This window comes from Bidens hawaiensis, unplaced genomic scaffold, assembly GCF_021521415.1.
Source record: "Bidens hawaiensis isolate Kalapana, Puna unplaced genomic scaffold, B.hawaiensis_p1.1 tig00067964_1, whole genome shotgun sequence".
In the NCBI taxonomy this organism is placed as follows: Eukaryota; Viridiplantae; Streptophyta; class Magnoliopsida; order Asterales; family Asteraceae; genus Bidens; species Bidens hawaiensis.
In genome coordinates, this window is record NW_027502049.1 from 1 (window position 1) to 10000 (window position 10000).

At 35.0% G+C, this 10000-nt stretch overlaps 1 pseudogene across 1 annotated transcript in view; it reads right to left on the reverse strand.

Moving 5' to 3' along the window:
• Nucleotides 1–9003: 9003 nt before the first annotated feature.
• The window catches only part of LOC143605118 (cytochrome P450 84A1-like), a 10003-nt pseudogene continuing 9006 nt past the window's right edge, over nt 9004–10000 (reverse strand). The window contains exon 2 of the transcript XR_013148443.1: nt 9004–9628. The product of XR_013148443.1 is annotated as a cytochrome P450 84A1-like (transcript). The remainder of the gene's footprint in view (nt 9629–10000) is intronic.

Here is a 10000-nt window from a genome sequence, read left to right on the forward strand (position 1 = left end):
CAATGTATTCTTTGTTTTGAACTTGCGTGCTTGAAATTTGAATGAATTAATGATAATTTTGTCACTTAATAATGTCACATGTGTTTTGAACAATCTCTATGTCACACTCGGGCGTTTCCGCTTAAGCCAGGGTGTTACATGTTCAAGTTGAACATGGACATTGTTAAGCTTCAGAACCTTCTATTTTGTCTTTTCCTTTTGTACTTTCAACATCGGGTGTGTTGAGGTTAACAAGGTCATGTTGTGACTTCCTGAATTTTGTCTTTTCTTCGTATGTTCTTGGCATGGCCAAGCCTTGATTCATCATAGAGTGTGCTGAGTTTGTTTTCACAGTTTTTCTCTGTATTTCTTCATATATCAGCTCGTTTTATTCTTTACACTACTAGAAAAAACACCTTTAACGACACGCAATGTGTGTCATTAAAGGGTACAGATGACACACAAATGTGTGTCAATGATAGCTCAGTCATAAAATGAACATGACATGCACATGCGTGTCATGCTTTATGACACACATTCATGACACTCTTTCATGACTTGCAATTACAACATATATATATGACATGCGTTTATGCGTGTCATGGTTTTATATATTCTTAAAAATTATATTTATGCATATATATTAAATATATTATTTATTTATTATTATATTTTATAATCACTCTACATTAATGACAACTAAATTCTCACAACACAAATGAAATGCATAAATAGAAAAATAATCTATTTCATGAATTAATCATCCTTGCTCCTTAGTCAAATTTTACAAAGATTACACTTTAGGATTTAGATTTCACAACAAAATAAACAAAATCAAACTCTACTGATCTGTAATTAGCTAATTGTCCTACCTCATCATCCCAAAGGTTGTATATGATAATATTTGTGTTAACCTGCAAGAAAAACATAAAGAACATAAATTTGTTTTTTTCTAATTTACAAATAGGTAAACTGAGACTGTGCTTCAAAAAGCTTGACAATAAGCACATAACAAACATGCACAAGCAATTGAGAGTGTTACTGACCTCAGAATCATGAAAATTGGGTACAAAATATGGAGAGTGATAACAACCTACAAGAGTAGATTAGACTTAATTAACTTCTGTCAATTTAATACAATTGCCTAATAGCAATTTACTTACAGGGTCCAATATACGTTTTTGTCATGCCAATTTCTCAACAACATAAGCAGTAAGAGGGAAGGCGAGAAGAGAGATACTGCATGAAAAATCAGAAATCGGCGCCTCCAAGTCAACTGTTCGTGTTTTACTAAAATAGAGTAATTATTAATTATACGGTTCTAATTAACATTAAAAAAATTACTAGCACATCAGAAGGGGCCAATCTATTAATGATCTTGAACTGAACCGGAAATTGGAATTGATCAATAATCCATACTGCATATGTAATTTGGATGATGTTAGCAGTAATATTAATGATTGATATAAAAAAAATAAAAAGGTGATACAAAAATCCAATCGGTTTACCTTCATCAGGTTATCAATAATTAGGTTACCATTTATAGCAACAAGCACCACTATGCAAAGGTTAAAGAGGCCTGCATGACTCTGCCAAGTGCCAACAGTTTCTAATTAACTATTCCAGTCACATGTCTTAAATATTAAAAAGCAAGAATACAATAATGAAAATGAAACTGAGCAAAAACAAGTAATAAAACAACTATAGGGTTAATAACCCATACAACCAACTTCTAAAACTTGTGAAACAATATATTATGTTGCTTAGTCCACGGAAGAAGTCAAATGATACACTATTACACCATGAAATACTCATGGACAGTTTCAAGGGTCAGCAAACTAGTAACAGAAATACAGGACTCCAACCCACAAGGTATGTTTCTTGCCTACTACCCAAAAGGTAAGCAGACTAGTAACAGAATCATTGTATTTTGTTTTTCAAGGGCGTGCTACCACCCCTCATCTCAAGTGTTTCATAAATAACTAATATCACTAAACCTAGAATTAGCAACTAAACAATAAGCAAACATATAGTTAGTTAATTAATGATCGATGTTGAAAGGTCAATCAAAAACATTTGTAAAATACCTTCACTAGCTAGGGCAAGTAAGGTGTTGAATCCACAGGGAATCAGTGGAAAGCGCTAATCAATTCTAATACTTAATTACTAATTATATTAGGTGGACAGACGATGTCAAGCGGTTTTAAAGATTTTGATTTGTAAACTATGATTAAAAAGCAACCAACTCCAGGGTTCAGGTTTTGAAGCAAATTGGATAAATGATTAAACCTATGGAATTATACTCTTTGCTTGAATCGATAAACCAAAAGACTAGATGTTTGACTATGGTGATCGTTAGAGCTTAATCCAATTTATTTACAAAGCTAAACAATAATCTACTTGATTGTAATCTTAGGTAATGATGAAATACTAGTTCTATGGTTAAATATAACTAGGCCAACGACATTAAGAACTCAATCCTAATTGTTGATGACCAAAATCAATAACTGATAAACTGAAAATATCATTGATTACCCAAAAGCATGTTCAAGCACACAAAAAAATCCAAAAAATAAGGTTTAAAGTACCAACAATCCAATGAACAACTCAACCCTACACCCGGATATGGTCACGAGTGGTTTAGCCTAGCATAGTCTTCTCGAATAGCCTCTTTGATTCTTGGGTGGGTGATGCCATGGATGATTCGGGTGATTAAGATGTGTTAAAATGGTGGAAAGATGCTCCAAAAACGTCCAAGGGTGTTGTGATATCGAAGATAGACGGCCTAGGGTTGAACCGGGCTTAAAATAGTCAACAATAACCTAAAAATCGCGTTTTTCCGCCCAGGTCACCGTAGCCTATGGTCATCAGTCACTGCTTTACGGTAACAACCCCTCTGCACTATTTTGCCCATAACTTCTTCGTTATAGCTCCGTTTTACGCACCGTTTTTTGCCACGTCTTCATCTTCAAATTCTCTATCATTCCATGCAATAAAATCTTCATTTCCACTCCATCTCATATGCGCCAATTTAGCTCCTTTAAGCTTCTTTAAGCTCCGCTCACCTGTAAACATAAATCCATTCAAAGTAATCATGTCCAAGACATATAAACACATAAAATACACGATATAACTTACTTAACACACATTATTTCACCCACACATCACATTCCCATACTTATCCTTTTTCGTCCCGAAAAAGATGTACAGTGAAATTAGAACCGGAAACTGTTTTTACTAAATAATCAACTTATTTTAAGTATCAACAAATAACACAAAAACAGCAATTGTCGATATTGCTACCCACTTAAACCCATGCCCTAATACTTACCAGGACAAATAAGGCGTGACAATTTTATTAGTGTATATGATTAAATGGAACCCACATATCAAAGTCCTGAAACCGCCTTACCATGCTTCATTATGGTTTTACCGAGCCAGACCACCCCAACTTGACTTAAACCTTAGAGTTAGATGTTCAAAACTATGCACAACCATGTGTACCATTTTAAGCCCATATGTAACAGCTAAACAATCATGGATATTTTATCGAACCAATACCTAAACTTAAGCATCAAAGTCTACCAGAATGGCCATTAGATACGATTAAGGTACAGTTATGTAACTAACTAGCAAATAGCCACCACTACATGGTATACCCCCGTTATCAAGTGATACCCAACTCCACGTCATCTTGAGTTACCTGCACACATGAGACACACCAATACCTCGCTTAAAATCAAACAAATAAATGTAAAAAATTATAACTAAATTACTAAACTAAACTAGCACTTTGCGCGTTGATTACCCGGCAACGGCGCTATTTTGATCGATGTCGAAAGGTCGATCAAAAACATTTGTAAAATACCTTCACTAGCTAGGGCAAGTAAGGTGTCGAATCCACAGGGAATCAGTGGAAAGCGCTTATCAATTCTAATACTTAATTACTAATTATACTAGGTGGACAGACGATGTCAAGCGATTTTAAAGATTTTGATTTGTAAACTATGATTAAAAAGCAACCAACTCCAGGGTTCAGGTTTTGAAGCAAATTGGATAAATGATTAAACCTATGGAATTATACTCTTTGCTTGAATCGATAAACCAAAAGACTAGCTGTTTGACTATGGTGATCGTTAGAACTTAATCCAATTGATTGACACGGCTAAACAATAATCTACTTGATTGTAATCTTAGGTAATGATGAAATATTAGTTCTATGGTTAAAGATAACTAGGCCAACGACACTAAGAACTCAATCCTAATTGTTGATGACCAAAATCAATAACTGATAAACTGAAAATATCATTGATTACCCAAAAGCATGTTCAAGCACACAAAAAAAATCCAAAAATAAGGTTTAAAGTACCAACAATCCAATGAACAACTCAACCCTACACCCGGATATGGTCACGAGTGGTTTAGCCTAGCATAGTCTTCCCGAATAGCCTCTTTGATTCTTGGGTGGATGATGCCATGGATGATTCGGGTGATTAAGATATGTTAGAATGGTGGAAAGATGCTCCAAAAACGTCCAAGGGTGTTGTGATATCGAAGATAGGCGGCCTAGGGTTGAACCGGGCTTATAATAGTCAACAAAAACCTAAAAATCGCGTTTTTCCGCCCAGGTCACCGTAGCCTACGGTCTCCTCACCATAAGCTACGGTGGGACCGTAGCCTACGGTCATCAGTCACTGGTTTACGGTAACAGCCCCTCTGCACTGTTTTGCCCATAACTTCTTCGTTATAGCTCCGTTTTACGCACCGTTTGTTGCCACATCTTCGTCTTCAAATTCTCTATCATTCCATGCAATAAAATCTCCATTTCTACTCCATCTCATATGCGCCAATTTAGCTCCTTTAAACTCCGCTCATCTGTAAACATAAAACCACTAAAAGTAATCGTGTCCAAGACATATACACACATAAAATACACGATATAACTTACTTAACACACATTATTTGACCCACACATCAATTATTATAATATAATATTAAAGGAAAGGAAAGTAGTAAAAGTGTAAAACCTGGTTGAAGATATAGCGTCAGAGCTAAGAGGAGACTCTTTATTTCTGCAGTGAGCCGGAGAAGAAGGCCGATACGCATACTGCAGCACACTCATCGTGGTGGATGCTGTTATTCACTTTTCTTCTTCTTCTCCTCCTCCTCCGCAGCATCAGCTCAGATCTGTTGATCCTCGTTGTTATCCAAACTATCGCCATCGTCGGACGAGTTGGTTCTAGAAGACAAAGATGAATCATACAAAGCGTCTCCGATTCCGGCATCAAACTTGACACTCGTCTGCCATCTTATCTGACCGCGTGCATCTGTATCCACCGTCTAATAACGTACGAGTTTGAAGGACCAATGGAAGCAATGGCAAAATGAGGACGAATAGGATGAGATAGTACTTTATTCACCACTTCTTCTACAGCAATCTGATCAAAATTAATGAATTAGGGCATACAAATTATTATTATTATTCGAATAATTAATCAATAATTTGAGATTGATGTAAAATTAGGGCTTGAAAAAAAAATAACCTGAAGAGAAGGATTGAAGAAAGCTTGGGACGACAAAGCACGCGTTCGCAAATGACGTTCCATGAGTATTAACGCAAGCGGCGTAGGGGAAGGAGGTTGCCGGAAGTCTACCCACTATGTTCTGAAGGAGGTCTTTGACTACTCTTCGCCGATGAGATCAATTGTTGCAGCGATGAAATGAGCAATAACAGGTTAGGAAAGTGGAAAGGGAAAAGAAGATGTGGCTGTGGGCTTTTGACTAGGGTTGAACCTTATAAATGGAGGGGGTTAAAATTTTTAGTTTCGAATTAACGATGACTTTCATATATGACATGCAAACTTATTTTTATAATTTATGACATTTGCTCAATGACACACAAAAATGAGGGTCATAAATCTTCTAATTTTTAAAAATTATGACATCATTTTAATGACTCGCACAATTGCATGTCATAAATCAACGCGTGTCATTGTCACATGTCAAGGAAAGCCTTTTTTTCTAGTAGTGTTAGGACTATATTTACCTATAGATAGAAATTATAAGCATTAGTGATTACTTATTCCAATATAATTTCCGATATTATGCCTATTTGGAGATAATTTAGTGACAAAAAGATGTATAAATTTATATCATCACAAGGGTGTTCTTGTACTATAGGTCCAATGTAACTCACAATCATAAATCAGTGGAAGTACTGATCATAACAAAAGGTGAATACGTCTAATCTTGTTATAAGCATAAATACAAGCATATCATTTATACAAAAGTTTGCATAGGATTATAGATCTCTAAAACTTTATTATGTGCTGACATTTAGGCTAGTTATATGTGAGTGTGGATCCTTACATATGTGGGCAGTGGGTAAGTATACTTCATCATGCTTAGTATCATGTCCCCATCTTATTGAGCCAGTCTATAAGGTTGTGCAGGCTTGACTATGTCGGTCAACGGAGTCGCTGATTGTTTCAACTATGAACTAAAGGTTTACATAAAAATGTTTTAGTGTCAGTTGTTCACCAGCATGTTTGTTGACGTATTTTGTAAACTGTTTTACAGGTAATGCAGAATGGATGTTAGAAAATGATGATGTTAGACATTAGACAATCTGATCGCTCAGATCTTTTAATATAGTATAAAGATGTAAATTAATGGTTTCAAAGTATAACACTTTTGAATCAAGAACGTGTATTTAAGTCATGAGTTTTGAATATAATATTATTTTATTAAATCAAAGACTTCCGTTACACCTATACTCTGAAAAAACAGGTACCAATATAGGTCACACGTCTAGAACCATGGAGCCGGGTGTGACACTTCTACATGAATTTATTTATTTATTTTGAACAATAATATAATCTTCTACTTTTAAATCATTAATCAAGGTGGAACTAAAACCCCCGACCTGTTAAAGAGAGAAACTACTTTACAGAGGTAAAAACCCGTTAGTTGCTTGAAATATATTTATTTGATACAAAATAACTAAATTAACGCAATATTTTGGTTGGCTTGGTGAAAATAATTTTAATGCATCTGTGGTTAAATTATATAATTAAAAAAAGTTTAAATGTATGAGTAGTCTAATATACCTTTCTCCTATATGTTGTCCATCATAAAGGAATTTAAATGTAAGTGATCATTGTTCCATTTCTTAACGCATGTTCACTTCGAGATCAGAAGAACGGTATCAACCGACATTGCTGATATACTAACCGACACCATAAAGGAATTTAAATGTACATTTTTAATATGTTTACTGCTAATCTACTAACTAGGTTATTTATTGTAATGAATTAGATGAGTAAGTAGCAAATGCTTATGTTTTGTTTCTCCTATATTTACTTTGATGGTTCATCATCGCTAAAGTTTCATTAAGAATTTCGTTAGTTTTTAAAAAATAGTTAAACATTGTTAGAAATCACTGTTAGTGTAGTTAAGTTGTAAAATGCAGTTAATTTTTATGTAAATATTGTAATTAGTAAGAAACAAACCGATGTGTTGCGTTAATTCGTTTGTGAAACGTTGTAACGGTAAGAACAAACTTCCGGTGACCTATAAATAGGGCCAGCCACCATCAGTTGTACTCATCCCGTTCCAATACAAAATCATTAATAAAGATTCGTTCTTTATAATTATTGTTATTTACATATTAATCATTGTTTTTTTAATCGATCCTGAGGTTATCACACTTTATGTTTGAACTTGTTTCTAGTATTTTGAAATCTTATTTTTCTTAAAGGGTGGTGATGCCAAATCCACGACTTTACTCAAATGACTCACGAAACTCATAGTTTATTCATAGACTTCATCTAACCAAAAGGTTAGAAACGAACCGAAAGGTTCAAGAATAAGCGTTTTTCATAATATTCTTAATATCCAAAACTATCTATCCTATGAACCTAGACATTCTTATATAATAGAATGGTTACACATAAAAAGGAAACAAATAAAACCTAGCCAAAATTAAAGGAATTAAAATTACAAATAATTTCATCTTATTATCATGTAATTTATTCTCAATCTTCACTCCAATGATTCCTCCTCATGAACGATATCTGGTCAATTCAATGGGTGTTAATGCTCTTGCATCATACTCTCTCTATTGAAGAAAGACTCGACCTCGAGTCTTGTAAAAGCTAGTTTTCACATTTTTTTTCTTTTTTTCTTTTTTTTTAAGATAGATAGACAGATAGATTGCTATCATTGAAAGGATACTCCTCCTCCCCAAAGTTTCAGTCCCGGACATGAAACCCTAGTTTAGTTTCCTTCAACGATTGCACCCCGTAAGTTGAAAAGGATTCTTTTACTGCCTCTACCGGCGGATCTGCAAATAGAAACCCATCTCTTCCCTAAGTACGTGAACCACCAATGTTTTGTCGATGCCTTGGTCGGCGACTCTTCGAACAAGGAAACACTTGCCTTCACGTAGAGCCATTTGAACAACCAAAGCTTTGATACCAAATGATGCCGAATCCACGACTTGACTCAAATGGCTCACGAAACTCATAGTTTATTCATAGACTTCATCTAACCAAAAGGTTAGAAACGAACCGAAAGGTTCAAAAACAAGCGTTCTTCATAATATTCTTAATATCCAAAACTATCTATCCTATGAACCTAGACATTCTTATATAATAGAATGGTTACACATAAAAAGAAAACAAATAAAACCTAGCCAAAATTAAAGGAATTAAAATTACAAATAATTTTATATTATTATCTTGTAATTTATTCCCCAATTTTCACTCCAATGATTCCTCCTCATAAACCATAATGCTCTTGCATCAGATAGAATAGGTTTAATAGAAACCAACATGTAGTTCAGCACATTTGAAAACAAAAGGTTGTCTTATTTGGAAGAAATCAAATTTCAACATTATCACAACATACATGCAGTTTTAATTCAAACAAATACATAAAAAATACAATTTTCATGGTGTTTTTCTCTTTAGGTTATAATGTAAAACATTCACTAGTTTTCAAGTCTCCAAGTTGGTGAGAGTTTTAATACAACGGGCACAATAGACGTGGAGTTGGTACTCGCCACAAGTCGAGTTGCCTTTGGTGCAGTGAGTCCAAACACATCAGTCATATCAATCTCACTTGGTTTCATACCATCCGGCAACTGCCATGTGAAGGAGTGAAGAAGGTGAGCCACCGCCATTTCCAAGGCGTATAATCCAAGTTGCATCCCCGGACATGATCTACGCCCGGACCCGAATGGAATAAACTCGTAGTTGCTTCCTTTAAAGTCAGGAGCCCCGCTTTCCAAGAACCGTGATGGGTTGAATGTGTTAGGATCCTTCCAAGCGTTCTTGTCACGGTTAACTGCGTACGCATTAATCATGACTCGGGCGCCTTTAGGGATGTGGTAGCCGCCAACCTCAGTAGCTTCAGAAGATTGATGCAAGAGGAGTGGAATTGGAGGGTGCATGCGGAGTGTTTCTTTGATAACACATCTAAAGTAGGTGAGTTTCTCAAAGTCTGATTCTTCGACACGACGATCAAGACCGACGACATCAGCTAGCTCTTGTTGTACACGCTTGAGGGATTCAGGTGTGTGCATTAGCTCAGTCAAAGCCCATTCAATAGCAGAGGCCACGGTTTCGGTACCGCCAAACATTACATCCTGTAAATCATGATTTAAAGATGTTAATTTACTTCCAACATTAAACGTGAAAAAAAAGTTATAAATTGGTCTCTCACAAACACACATACTAGCTGGATACTTTGAGAACTGGTGTTTATTAAATGTAATAATATGCATTATTGCATCTTAAATAAAAAATAATGATAACACATGGATCGACTTTTGCAAACAGGTGTAAATTATGTAACGTTCGTAACATCTACTTTAATGGTCGATCAATATATATTTTTTAGGCATAACTTACACATATATTTTTTAGATATAACTTACACATACAGGGAAAGGTTAATATACAAATTAAATTAACATACTAAACATACAAATAACATAGTTTAATTACAGTTCTCAAGT